This window comes from Anopheles arabiensis, chromosome 2 (assembly GCF_016920715.1).
Source record: "Anopheles arabiensis isolate DONGOLA chromosome 2, AaraD3, whole genome shotgun sequence".
In the NCBI taxonomy this organism is placed as follows: domain Eukaryota; kingdom Metazoa; phylum Arthropoda; class Insecta; order Diptera; family Culicidae; genus Anopheles; species Anopheles arabiensis.
This window is the reverse complement of record NC_053517.1, coordinates 56970188-56985651: the sequence shown is the minus strand read 5'-3', so window position 1 is coordinate 56985651 and position 15464 is coordinate 56970188. Positions and strand designations below refer to the sequence as shown.

Here is a 15464-nt window from a genome sequence, read left to right as displayed (position 1 = left end):
ATAATGGAATGTGCAATCAATTCATGTTTCAACAATTTGCGATGTGTCTTTGTTAGAATTTAATTGATATGAATTGAATTCACCTTAGTTACTAAGAAAACTTGACATATTGCTATAAAGCGCACACTATATGGAGCAAACGATCTTATTGTATTAATCGTTAGGCAGTTTAACGACTGATTGATTTTAACCGCTCGACTGCTACGTATAACACGAACGTTTTATTGCTATTCAATATCGGTGAAAAGAGCCGCTGAATTAGGGCTTAGTTCGAATTTTAAATTTAAGATAATTCAATAAGTGGTCGTCGCTCAAGTGTCTATTATTTGAACTTTCATTTGATTGAAATCAAAAAACTGTCTGAGTAGATGTCAAATTCTGAAGAAAGGGGGTTGAATCTGTTAATCGTAGAATTTGTAAACGGGTAATATCGTTGAGTCGGTCTGGTGGTACAGTCGTTCGCGATCTTCATTCAGAATGTTGTTGATTTATCTAACTAATAAATAGAAATAATGCTTTATATGTTAAAATCTTACTGGAATACGACAGCACGATATTCATAAGGATTCATATTAATTTGATTAATTTAATGAATAAAATTATTTAAAAACAGATGAGTAAAGTGCAAATGATGAAATTAGTAATTTTATTTAAAAGCCCAAACTGGGCATTTTAAACGTTAATCATTAATCATCTAACTAAGCATCCAGTTTGTGCCCTTTCGAAAAGTTAAACTTATTTATGTTCTTCAATCCATTATTTAAGCTCTTTTTTGCAACACAACAAATAGCATTTGCTTATTATATTTATTATATATTTCAGTTGACCATGAGTTTTAATTATGGCTAGGAACAGAATACCAATAATGCCAATAATGAAACGGCATGATCATCGGCCCTGAACATATATACCTGCGCCATGGAACGAAACCCTTTGATAGAGGAAAGGCTAAGACAGCCTATAGCTCAAATCATCCCAATCGCACATTAGAATATTTGCACCAGTTTGGCACCTTACAAAGAATATACAAAAGCTGCCAGGATATTAGTTATAATAAACGTTCTCGGTTACACATATGTTTGCCAAATCGATTGCTCGAATGTGTTTCTATTTAGTGCTAAATGTAGTGCCTTTTGCTCAAGGTCAGCAACGAAATAGATCCTCAATATTCTTGTACAGAAGTATTTTTGATAGAGTTTCTTGTCAACCAGGCAAATCACTCAAAACTCAGCTCTTTTCGTACCAATTCATTGATCACATTCCTTAAATTAAAGCAAAAGGGATATAGTTTTCCATCGCATTGAACTTGGTAGATATCATATCCATCAACGCCCACTTGCAATCGGAACGCGAATCAAATGGCTTTGTTTAATGACATATTCATAGCTTTAATTCGTAAATCTGCTTCGTTAAACTGCACAAATGATAAATTAGGCGCCTGCGTATTCGAGAGAAGCACGTAAGTGGTCAAATCTTTTAGAAGAGATACTCGGAGAAATCTATGATTGTAGATTGCTTTATGTAGTTGGAACTTGCGTTTCTTCACTATCCTAAACTATGTATTAAACAATATATATTTCATTTTGTTATTACTGCATTTTATATAAACATTTACATAAATCATCATAAATGCATTCAGCATGCATGTTATCATCATTTAATTAGCTCCGAAAGCATTTTTTTAACTTCTTCTTTGTCATGTGATACAGGGTTGTAATAGTCAAAATCCAATGAAAACAAATTGATCATGTGATATAGGGTTGTAATAGTCAAATTCAAATGTCAACAAATCATTTTTAGTGCATAAAGATTATCTTTAGCTGTAAAACGTTGTTGTTTCACTGTACAAATCAAAACTTTTGAATGGTTTATATATTTTTTCACACGCTCAAGATTGTTTTCCAGAAACTGAAGGGAATTGTATTTCCTCGTTTAAATTAATAAATTAATCAAATCAATTTAAAAAAATATATGAATATTTGTTTGAAATCAATGTTTAAAAAAAGGACGAGCACTCGCTCATTTAAAAAAAGCTAAGTGTGTTGGAAATATATTCGGCCCTTGAAAATAACTGCAGTGTGAAGAAACAAAAACGTGGCAGTGAAATTGAATATTGAGGTACTGAAATTCTTTTGGTGATATTAAATTTTGACTTGCAAGATCCTGTAAAACTGTATCGCAATCATGGCATACGTCAGCAGCAATTTTCATCCAGGTAATATCTAGCCAACAATAAATATCGGAATTTACAATTCGGTATTTATTTTTCAACTTCAATTCACAGAAGCTCCTACATTTTGCTTCCAATATACTTAAAGACAATTGCGATATACGCATTTACTTGATCCACAGATTACAGTCATTTTGAATCGATTATGTCATCGAGGTATTGCCGTAGTATTGAAAAATAATTTATGTTTCAACAGCATCCAATGCTTCATGGTATAAACTGCCACAAAGCTTTCGTTTGCTGATCATAAGGTGCATTCCCATGCGTCAAGTGAATTTGAAAGAAACGTTTAGGTAACCATTGAAGATTAAATTCGCCTTGAGAGAATTATGTATCTCTTTCTATTCGTTCAATGCATGCATAACTGTGTCCTTGTTAGTGTCGATTTTTTTAGATTCGGTCAAATCACAATAGTGTGGTTATTTACGATTCATGAATTGCTCATGCGCTCCCGAATAAAGCTAGCTTTTGTTGTCTCGCATTAACAATTCTCGTGAGTTAGGAAGAGATAGAACTGGTTCTATGCTTAAAAATGGGCGGTAACAAATGTGTATGCGCCGTCTCTCTTACACGTATGTTTTTTCAAGGGAACTGGGTGGGCTTTTTACAGCTGTTCGGTGTCTCAGGAACAGTAATGCGATTACATTCGCGTTGAATCGGTCGGCTTCGGATCTCTTTCACTCCACTTTGTTCAGTTTTCTCGACGAAATACGCAAGTTGCTCGACCGTTAAACATATGAAATCGACGGACCATCTTCGCTGGTATGCTATGCACAAAGCCAGCAGCAAACGAGAGTAAAAGAGACATTAAACATATTAGTAAGAGACTGAAACATTTGTTTGGTTGTACCGACCAGCATCTTCGGTACGACGCGAACGCAATCGAAGGAGATACGCGAGGGGCGAATAGTGTTGTAGCGACTGTTCACTTCATTCCGGATTTCCAACACTTTCAGTCGTAATGTGAGACTCGTCGCATGGATTGTGTGCTTACGATGGGTCAAACCAATGATTGATCAACCGCGTATCTAGCTGTGTGGTGATTATTTTGATTTGGTCAGTGTTTGAGTGCTTTACTGTTTTCTTGGGTGTGTTTGAACATAGCGTGCTACCTGGTTGATCGAAGTATGTGAGTTACAAACATTTGCCGTAAGGCGTGTGAAAAGTATTCAACATTATTCGGTGATCAATACAATATATATTTCTGTGCAAAGCTTAAAGTGGTGACATTATTCCAATGAATACGCGATTCTTCTATAAGTGTAAGGCACACACATAAAAATGAAACAAAATAACATAATTGTGTACCATTAGTGCTGATCGACGTTATACTAAAGAGGGTTTGCAGCGCTCTTAAAATATCGCAAACCGTAAAAGAAATGATATTGTTGCTTTTTTTACAATAATTATAGTGTTAATTTTCTAAAGTGTAATTAAACAATAATGAGTGATGCAAAAAGGATATGATAATCAAGTTTAAAATGTCGCATTTAACAGTGTATTATAGAAATGATCGAAGTGTATGAATTCAAAAGTTGCAGATGCTGATATATTCCGGAAAATCAATTGCATACTTTCAAAATCATACGTTATTATTACTTCTAGACTTAATTGTAACTGTGCATTATCTTAGCAGATAACATTTCATTTGCATTGTATGAGTGTTTATGTATTCCAAGTGTATGTGTGTGTAATAATCAGTAATTATAGTTATCATCATACGCTTTTTGGTGGAAAACGTCTTTGTTCGAATGACTGTCATGCTTCTCAATTTGTGATTTTAGTTAAAAACACCTGTTTTAACTGCGTTTGGCAATTCAAATCATTCAACTCCAGCTACAAGTGGTTAAACCGTCATTATCACGGCAAACAGCCACCCTAAATCATACTGATACATTAACCTGAGGGTGAGTATTGTTGCGGTATGTCTATGAACCCCTATCACAATACAGAACCGGCGTAACCATTGAAAAGGGTCAGACACTAACACATGAAAAGATAAAAGAAAAGCAACAACTGAAAACAAATACTGTAGCTCTAAACACTATTTTACTATTTTATTCATTTTACTGGCATAATTGCTGCCTATTTATTGTAAGTTTATGGTATAAGAAAGATAACATGTAAAATGTTCACTAACCCGCTTAGTTTTCTCATTTTAAAACAATTGATTAGCAACCAAATGGATTTACTTTCATACACATCTACCAAAATCTGTTACTCTTCGCCCCATAACAGTTATAATTGTCCGTATAAAAAGGCAAAACAATGAAATGAAATCATTGGTGCTAGTTTGCAAACTTCAAACGATTCCGACAGTACTCACTCTCCTCTCTTAAGATGATAAACAGAAACATTAGGCAACCTGTAATGTAAGCTGGTGAAAGATTGAGTTATTATGATCTCATTAAATCCGTACGGGTCTTACCTTGATTACCATCATTCTCGTAGGAGACTGTGATTTTTCGTAAACACAAGCTCTCCAACTAGTAATATGGTCGAGTAATAAAATATAAGATAAACGTATGATAGAACCATTTTACCATAAATTGTATTGCCTAGTACTTTGAAACAATATAGACTGGAGTCTTTTTTATGTTTATTGCATAAGGAATATATGATAATATTTAACAATGATTTCGACTGGTAGGATGTTTTCATTTAGAATAATGTTGAACTGCAAAATTTGTGAAGCCCATTTGATGCAAATTACACGAAGTTTGAACAATTCTTAGATTTAATAAAGTATTCCCGAAAATTTTAAATTATTAAACACTAACTATTATTAACTATTATTAACTAACTATTTAGAGAAGGGAAATTAATTGAAAGTTAATTAATCATTCAACAACATTGAATTATGTTAATGGATCAAACGGAGAACATAACACGTCTATATTAAAAAGAAAATGATGCGACATTTTCTATATGCAACCATCAGTTGTACTGTTTTTACATAAGAGCTTTTTAACAAAATATGAATTACTTACGTTAAATTTGTTAGCAATATTTCTCTTAAGTATTTCTACAATCTGTTGGCTGTTGATTTATCTATTAAAAGAATGGAAACAGAGAGAAAATAGAAAAAAGTAAAAATCTTTTTAGTTAATAAAATGCTTCTTGTAAACCATCTTTGTTAGCCGGGTCTGTACCCAAGTGACATTTGTTCGAAATTGTATTGTCATATCTGCTCTACTAGTACACGATACTCCTGAAATTCTGGATTTGTGTGTGATCAACTGTAATGAAAGCGCCAGGTTTTTGTTAAATCGTAAATTGGACCTTCTTCAATCGACACACGTTAAGCTCATTTTACATTCATAACTTTGGTTATCGATGAAGAACGCAAGCATACTTTGTGGGACGTTTTTTTGTGAAAATTCGGTTTTTAAGTATAAAATGGCTAGATCACCAAAATTAGGTGAATCGTTATTTGCCGGCAAAACTATAAGAAAGAGAAAAAATTCGAGTTACAGTTGATTTTTATAAGGCTTTTCTAAATTCCCTTAAACTGTTGCTGTTTAAGAGAAGTTTAAGGAGCCAGATTAAGGAAAATAGCTCGAATTCTAAAATTCGTGCTCGAAAATGTCAATTGGGTATCGTTACCCAATTAACATTTTTGAATTCTTAAATTGCGGTTTTGACCTATCTCCATTAAACTGGCACTTTTAACTTCCCTTAAACTGAACCAGGTTAAGGGACTTTTAGAACAAGCCCTATAAAATCGACTGTGATGTGGCTTTTTAGTTGCATTCTTCTCTAACCTTTGGGAAATAACGTTTCCAATTCTTATTACCGGTCGTTTAGTCATTTTATACAAAAAACCACCGAATTTTCACCAAATAATGCCTACGAAATATACCTTTCTTTTTCGCCATATATTAAAGCAAATGAATCTAAAACGAATTCAACGCCATCATCATCCAATGGAACATGGTCATTCGCACGCACAACCGAAATCTCGACGCCTTCTACACGGTTTATCACACACAAATCCACAATGGTTGGTATCTCGATCACCATTCGAGCAGATCAAGGTTAAACATTTCGAAGAAATCTCACTTGGGTAAGGAAAGAAGTGTTTGGCTGAATGTAGGTCTGACATTACGCCAGCCATGCTGACTACCTGGTCACTAAGACCCGTAAAACGCTTGGTGTGTTGAAATGTAATTTCTCCGATTTCAGAGGTCTCCAAACTTGGGCCCGTGGTCCGCATGCGGCACTCAAGAGCCTATATGCGGCCCGCGTTTATTTTATGAAGGATAAAGTAAATGTCATGTTAGTTTTACAATTTTCATTATTTTTTTCATTTGACCAAGAAAAATCAAGTTAAAAATAAGAAAAACGTAGAATTTTAAAATATTCACTAAGTATTTTCTAGTCAAAACGATATTTACGAAACAATGCGGTTCGCGAACTGAAATTTTTGAAGACCCCTTTTATATGCCTTAAGACTTTATACTGTTCTTTGGTACGGTCCCTGGATGAATATTTTCGTTGATCTGGTCGCCGTCGGCCAGGATCCATGTCAACCTATCGAGAGATAGCAGAGGTTCTTTACAAGTTTCGCTGTTCGCAAGGTCCATGGAGTTAGCTCTACTGCATTTCATTCTTATGAGGATAGATGCGGTTGTTTGGCTTGCTGTACTTGTTTCGTCCATCTGCTTATATGTTGTTATCAAACAATTTGTGTTTCGCAAATTTGTAGCACCATATAAGAGTATAGATTTGAGTTTGGGTTTTTATATCTTTTTGCCTTAAAATACAATTAAAATTCTCTATCAAAAAAGTATCCGCAGCTTTCTCTAATATTTGTCTCTTCTAAATGTGTTTACTGTTTGTAAATCATACGATTTGAATTGGGTGTTCTACGATTTACCAGACTGAACTACCAAACTGTACGGTCTTGTGACATTCCTATAAAAGTGAACCGCATTGATCTAATCAATGGGAAAATTTTCAAGATAGTAAAGGGACTTGAACCGGTTTTTTTAGGATTGTATCTACATTAAAGGTGGCAATTTCGGTTCTTTTAAGTGAACGTGAGTCAATCATCACAATGAACGTGAACCCGATCTCGGTTCTTTCGTTCATTTACAAATAGCACCTTTAATGCACCTTAGGATGAATGAAGACATTGGTCTATCGCGTACAATTTTTCCCGGTGCGTGTAGATACGCAAAAGAGTATGTACACGTATGCATTCGATGTCTCACTGGTGTTTGACGATCTGTTCCAGCATTTTCTCAGTGTGACATAATTGCCTGAAAGATCTATGCTCTCGTAGGCTGAGTTTTTAAAAATGTCTTTTTAGTAGTATAGCTCAGCAAAATCGATGTTATTTTTTTCCTCTACCCCCCATGCTCTCATAAACAACAAATGATGTAAAAGAAACGTCCACACGTCCTTACACGTCCACATTAGTGATGGGCGTTTCGGAGCGCACTAACGGCTCCGGAGCCAGCTCCGACTTTTGCCCGAAACCGGTTCCACACCAACGGCTCCGGAGCTGTTAGTTTATGTAATTATTACGCCTTTTTATGGTGCAGTAAAAAGCTGGCTCCGGAGCCGTGGGTGCGCAGCTGTTGTTTCGGAGCCGGCTCCGGCTACGGAGCCGTTTGCCCATTACTAGTCCTCATTAATAGCAACTCTCTAGTGATATGCTTTGTGTCTTTCTTGAGAGTGTGTCTTACAGCTATTCACACTTGTATGAGTTTAATCTCGAATTATATCCTTTAACTATATCATATTCCTCTTCTTTATCGTACATTATTACTACAATAGTGATGGTAATAGTTATTACAGAGTCCATATAAGGAGTCAGAGTCTATCTTTAAACTGCTCTGTAGATATCCCAAAGTCAAATGCGATGGCACCGTTGAGAAGACCACCGGCGAAAAGGCACTGTGCGTTTTGTCTCCTACAAAGATTCTACATAGAGATGTTATCATCCTTGTTGATAAGAACTATTGTCACTTAGTAAAAGCATTTCATTCTTCTTTCGTTTTGTGTTGAATGACATGTCACGATTCTCACCTTATACTGCACCCGTTGGGCCAAAAATACACGAACCAATTTTCGCAGGCGCGAAATACTAGTTCATCTATTTTCAGCCTTAAATGGTTAAACCAGATTAATCTGATTCACAATGAAACGTATTCCCTACACAATATATGCCATAACTAGCTTCAGTTGGGCCGGTCTGGTGGTACAGTCGTCAGTTCGTCCGACGTAACAACATGCCCGTCATGGGTTCAAGTCCCGAATAGACCGTGCCCCCATACGAAGGTCTGACTATCCTGCTATGGTAACAATAAGTCACTGAAAGCCAAGCTCACTTCACTAGTGGGTACAGGCAGGCCTTGACCGACAACGGTTGTTGTGCCAAAAGAAAAAAAAGAAAAAAAAAGCTTCGGTTAATTGTGCATTAGCCCGACCTTGTTCATTGGTTCGTGGTACATTGGAATCTTACGCTTTTTTATGGTGGATTAACATCACGCAGACTCAACATGGTAGCTGCCACTACTATTTGTATAAAGGAGTGTAAATATGTAGAACAAGATATGAGATAAATAGATATTAGATAATAATCTTATCATAATATGCAGGGTGGCATGAATGGTTGAGCAAACCTGGTTGTTTTATTTATATGTAGTGGGTGAATGACTTCTAGTTTTATGTGCGGATGTTCTCGATACGATGGTTCAGCACGACAAAAAGCCAATTCGTCCGTATCTTGACGAACTCTGCTACCAGGACCACATTGGCAGCTGAACAGCGGCTCTCAAGCATCCCTACCACCAGTGGACGATAAGAATGACATAGTCTTCAGATAAGTGTTGGACACTTATGTCTTCTCAATGTTGGCTATTTTATGTTATTGTTTTTTTTCACCGCATGATATTTTATATTTTAAACAACATACTGTTTTCCAGATAGTGAAATTCCACAGAAAAACAAATAAGTAAATAAATAGAATAGATGCGATAATGCTAAAAAAGTTGTCTGTTTAAAAAACACAAATCCGCAGATTTCCGATGTAATAACAAAATAGGTGATCATGTGTTGATCAGGACCTCTCTCAGCAATGAAAATTAAACAAACGAGCTAAAAACAATGGAAACAAAGCTATGAAATCAATGACCTTGTTTCTTCTTCTTCTTTGTCACAATAACCGTTGTCAATCAAGGCCTGTCTGTAACTCTATTGGACTTGGCTTTGAGGGAGCGCAGGACAGTCAGTCCTACAAATAGAGTCACGGTCCATCCGGGACTTGAACTAATCACGGGCATGTTGTTAAGTCGTACGAGTTAATAGGGTATATGTACCTATAGTGGTGGTAGTACCAATAGTGGTGCTATTGCTCTAAAATGCGCTTCATACGGCAAATTAAAAGTAATTAAGTTATTTACGTTAGTGTGAAATGTTCTTTTGCCTTTTAAAAAGGGTTTAAAATTTCAATGGGGCCATTCCGTTACTTAGTGACCGAAAAATCCATTATTTTGTGAAATGTGTCAACATTTTTCCAAAATCCTTAGGATTTCGTAACGAAACTTTTTTTCTGTTAACGTTCTAAACGACCACATAACCACGCAATTACTAGTTTTTCAACATAACTGTTATGTAATGTTATTGTTTTACTAAAATTATTTGCCTTTTGATCATATTTATGCATTTTTAAGTGTTTTTTTTTACCATAGTGCCATTATAGGTACACCAAACAGGCATGTTCCTATAGTGGTTATAGTTATAAAATCAATAAAAACAGTTCGTTGTAGAATTTTTCGAGGATATTTTTGACATGTCGTACTGTTTTCACTAAAATAAGCAACAGAAATAAGTTTTCTGTGGGTAATTTACCAAAAACAGGCCAAAATTCGCTTATCTGGCTGAATGATAAATTGACTTCCAAATCAAGCACACTCTTCCGGGTGTAGGTTGACGACAGGTGTGATGCAGTACTTTTGTCAATAGTTTCATCAACCAAATTTATACATTTTTTTACGATCAAATTACGCAAGAAACCAACATTATGGCAGTAATCGTTGATATTTATACGAAAACAGCTTCGAAACTAAGTTTCATTAATATTATACACCGTTTTTGATGCACCACCACTATAGGAACACAATACGACGACTATAGGAACCATTGCAACATTGCTAAAATGGTTCGAGAGGGCATTACTGTCCATCGATAGACAAATAAACATAAACATAAACATAAACATAAGCATACCACCATTATAGGTACAACAAAGCAATCACAAAAATATGCATTTTTTCGTAAAATTGATGTGTTTCATGATAAAAATGGTTGTGATTGCGTAGATAAAACACATTCCAATTGGTTTGTGTTAAAATATTCAGAAATTGTCCTTCCTGACAATTTAAATCCATTAAAACACATCGGTACCACTACAAATTGCACCATTTTTGGTACATATACCCTAACTATATCACGAGACCGGCCCATGAGTTTGTTTGGATTCCGATATAATTAGCTGTGGAATATAAAACCAGACGTATATACTACATGATGGAAGATTGTAACTATCAATACACAATTTTCTCTTCAAATCAGTAGAGGGCTATTGCTCTTGGAACGATTCTTTAACTCCAACGGAATCAGTGATGAAAAGATGTTTATGCTGATACAAAACGATATAAAAGAGGGCAGTCATCCTGATCCTTAGCCTGACTCTCCTTGCTCATCTAAAATCCGTGAGATCAAAATAAACTTTTTAAAAGAATCTTATAAAAAAGAGCTATTAAGTGAACACCCAAGTCCCCGAGGAATGAAATTTCATCTGTGTCTGTGAATATGAATGAGTATAAGTAGAAGATTGATAAAAGACTTTTCCCTGTTAATTATTTTGTTGAGAATTTACTAGTTCTACTCAATGCCAAATCAATCGGTTAGCGCTGAGGTCGATTCTAGTCGTTCTACACTCCACGCGTTAATCCCTCTCCTCTACGCAAAATTAACAGCTGTCGCGATATCAATTATATTGAGAGAAGATATCTCCTCTCATCTTACATCAGTGTTAAGATCTCCGTTGACGATATTACGATAATCTACCTGTCGTGTTGTATGCAATGATGCTGTGCCTTTCCCTGATTTGTTTAGTAGAGCTCTTTTTTTGTCAAGTACTTTCAAGGTGTGAACTATTTATTATATTAATGTTTTTAACTGCCATAAATTCTTACCCTGCGTATTAGTTAATCGCCCGACCTTAATCCGATCAGTTGTTGTTACATCTAACCCTGTGCAATAAACATTGAACAAAGCTTAAACTTATTTATTTTTGTAGTAGCGGCAAATTTTTCACGTCGTTATCCTTTTACAGCTCTGCTTTTAAAGTACTCCTAGCTCGAAGCTGCGGGACTTAATTGGTTCGAAAGTATTTAGTTCACTCCAGCGGATGTCCACTGTTTTGTGTTTCGAGAATGTTTGATAGACTTTTTTTAGCAATGGATGAACTTTTAGAACTTATGTAAAACATTTCAAAGAACTAAATCTTCTTAGGCTCTTTTGATGATTCTTGGGGGGTATACAATTATCGTTAATCCCAACAGAAGACGCCATCTAAGTGATGTCGAGTGGCTGACCGCCAATTACCCGGGCCGATGTTCCCCAAATTTCCAATCGAGAATTTCCGAAAAAATAAAAACAATAAACTGTACTTAAACCTTAACCATTCAATCTGTCTGAATCAGCGTTGTTAACGGTGACGTACTTCTACACGAAATAGCCTACTTTGACAATATTTGAAGCTACGCATTCAATTTTTGCTCTTTTATCCTACAGTCATGTTAAACAATGGGTTGTATCACTAGGTTGGCCAGTACAAAATTTATACGGTTTTCTAAATTTTTATCTAGCGGGCTATGAAATGAGTGAAAATGAGCGTTGCGGCGAACGTTCCCAGGAACGAACGAGTTCGCCGGTACGGCTGAATGTCGTTTGATTCAATGACATTTGTGTCACTGATCTTCTTCAGGTGTTCTAGATCTTCTTCTTACATAAGTAACTCTCATTATTATTTTTGTAACCCTTTTTCTCTTATATTCATGTACTCCAGCAAATGAACGAAAACTTTCGAACTGTTCAAGTGAGAATATTTTAGGTTTCAGTCACTTACAATCGGTGAAAGCACTAGGATGTTCTAGATTCACAAGATGAATATGAAATGATATTCAAAATAGATTTTTTACAGTCTTGTTATTGGAAAGATTTTGACGAAAAGCCTTATGCGAACGCCTAAAAACGTCTATAGTTTACAACACTAGACAATATCATAAGTAGTATGCTATGGTGAAATCGATCAATTCTGCTATGTTATCAATTCTACAGTGCTCTCCAACCTTTGAAATCCACTTGGCTTTGAAAAAACATTTGCCGCTTCTCATATATATTAAGGACATTCATTATGTAGACTTAGTACAAAGTTTTATGATCAAACATAAGATTCAATCATACTCTAGACATGGTTGTTGAAATTTGAATCTTGATGGTGCAAAAAAATACACAATTTGTTTTGTAATAAGCTTTTGTTTTTCAAAAATACATTCTATCGCGGACCACGTCTGTTAACGTGATCGACTACAGCTGATCCGCAGACCAATATAATATTAGGTTTTATACCACTGTTTTGGGGAACCAGCAAAAGAAGCCCAGGGAAATCTGATGTTCGAATTATTCGCCTGAATTTCAGTGTCTTTTAATTTATCTTTTTATTTCGTCATGTTGCGCAAAGTTCGAGATAAATTTAGCCCCAAAAGTATCAAAGTATCAAAGTTTTCCCTTTTTCTTTTGCAAAGGATTCAGTATTACTAAAATTTGTGACAAAACGTTTGAAGACAAGTGTCAAAATAGATATATAGCTCAGTATCTTAATAAAAAAATTAAACCTTTTAAAATTTGAATTAATTAAGTTTAAACTTAAAAAACTAAATAAAGTTTAAACACTTTATGAAATTTCATTCACCAGCCTACTACGGTATACTTTACTCTAAAATATAAACTCGTTTCCGAATAATCCATAGAAGCATTACATTTTTTTTTTTGACGAAAATGATTTCAAAATTAAAGTCATCGAAAAATATGTCTGACAGAATAACACATTTTATCAATACTAATCTAACCAAACCAAACGAACATATACATATTGCAACCGATGCATAGCAAGTAATTTTTTGAAGGGTGATATGGCTTTGCGCCCTTTTCAGTGCTTTTTTTTAGTATCATTGAAGACAATTATGATAATTATTTGTTAAAATCATTTAATTTTTTTATTTATTGTTTTAGAAAAAACGGAAAAATCATATGATATGAGCATATGAAATTGCATACGTCAAATATTTCAACATTCAATGAATTAAATACATAAAAATATGTTTCTTTTCGTTTTGGCATAAATCTTGGTGTTATAAAAATGATCATGTCATTTGAATCTAGTTTTTGCAAACCCGGGCAGTAATGAGTTAAACACGTGGAAGGAGCTTCGAGACTGTTTCCTATTAGTTCGGAAGTTTTGCAAAGCAGCGATCTCAGGCCTTTACTCTTTGCGATAGTATATGTTTGCGTTTATATATCGATCATATAGGTTACTCGTTTCCTGAATATTGTTACACGCGGTAAATGATGTGGCATAAACTCTCTGATGCTATATATAGATGAATGTTTTGTGTTATCATTTACACGGATGACGAAGCCAATTAAACACCCATACGGCCTTAATACCATTTTTCGATCGAAAAATTTCGATCACAGCCGGATCTGTCATGTTGTTGTTATTTTTAGCTGTTTTTCAATGTTTTGGTGATAAAAAATCATTTTAGATTTATTTAAAAAAAATTGTTTGCCTACACTTACTGAATTTGATGTGAATCGACTTCATGTAGGGTAATGAAAGATATAGTTACACTGTCGAACGAAAATGGTGCTGAGACCGATATTTTATCGATGAGACATCAATCAAAAGAAAAAATTACATACATGACCTTGACGTAATTTTAGAATACGAGCTAAATTTTAGACTCCACTCAGCAGAGCACATCTTCTTGTTCTTATTCTTTGTCTCAACAACCGTTGTCGGTCAAGGCCTGCCTGTACATCTTGTGGGGTTGGCTTTCAGTGACTTATTGATAAGTACCCATAGCAGGATAGTCAGTCCAACGTATGGCGGCACGGTCCATCCAGCGGTCTAATGTTGTTGCGCGCAACATTGTTGCTCGGAAACATATCGCTGAGGTGAGGTGAAACATATCGTTGCTGGCAACATTTCACTTTGACATTGTTTAGCATCAAAAATTAGCCAATCAACAGCTCAGAGTTTATTTTTTATCACTCACTTGTTGAATAAAGTGTTGAAAAAATAAAATAAACACCAAAAAATGTATTATAAATGCAACAATTCCAAATTTAACGGATGTCAACAAAACGCACACTGCTGCTGTGTCATTTCATACACCCGATTACCATGACCAAGGTAAATAGAAAATGTTGCCAGACGAAAATCAAATTGGTTTGAATTTGGTCGGCAACAAAGTTGCGCTAGCTGTCAAAATCCATACATTTTGCCAGCAACAATGTTGCGCACAACAAGATTAGACCGCTGCCTAAGTCGTACGAGTTGACGACTGTACCACGAGACTGGCTAGACAAGCAAAAAGAGCACTCGAAACCCTCGAATGACAAAGGATTTTGACGAACCAATGTGCTTGAAGCCGGTCTCGTTGTACAGTCGTCAACTCGTACGACTTAACAACATGCCCGTCATGGGTTCAATACCCAAATAGACCGCGCCGCCATACGTAGGACTGACTATCCTGCTATAGGGGGGGAATCAATTAGTCACTGAAAGCCAAGCCCACAAGTGGGTACAGGCAGGCCTTGACCGACATCGGTATTTGAGCCAAAGAAGAAGAAGAAGAATGTGCTTGAAGTTTTTATTCTGCGGTCTAGCCAGACCGATATTAGAATAGGCGTCAGTAGTTTGATGTCCATAAACAGAGTTATAAAACAGTAGGATTGAGACGGTACAAAGGAAATTTACCATAAACAGTATCCATTGGAATAGCTGGTATGATATAAGACACAAGATCGTACCAATCACGGTGTCAACAACTAGGATTTAAAACGAAGGAAAGTAGACGAAAAAATGCGTGTTTCGTTCCGAAATTGTTGTTACGAAATTGGTGTTGTTCTTTCTTAATACGTGCATTTTTGT

The 15464-nt window shown here is 35.5% G+C and overlaps 1 protein-coding gene across 14 annotated transcripts in view; it reads left to right on the top strand.

Moving 5' to 3' along the window:
* The first annotated feature begins 3132 nt into the window (after positions 1-3132).
* Positions 3133-15464, top strand: part of LOC120898944 (homeotic protein Sex combs reduced) — a 42040-nt gene continuing 29708 nt past the window's right edge. The window contains exons 1-2 of one of the 14 annotated variants that reach the window (XM_040305412.1): positions 3133-3359; positions 3864-4137. The gene's annotated coding sequence lies outside the window, so the exon portion shown is untranslated. Of the gene's footprint in view, positions 3360-3863; positions 4229-15464 lie in introns of those variants that run through there. The other 13 variants (XM_040305413.1, XM_040305410.1, XM_040305408.1 and 10 more) reach the window with 13 other exon arrangements.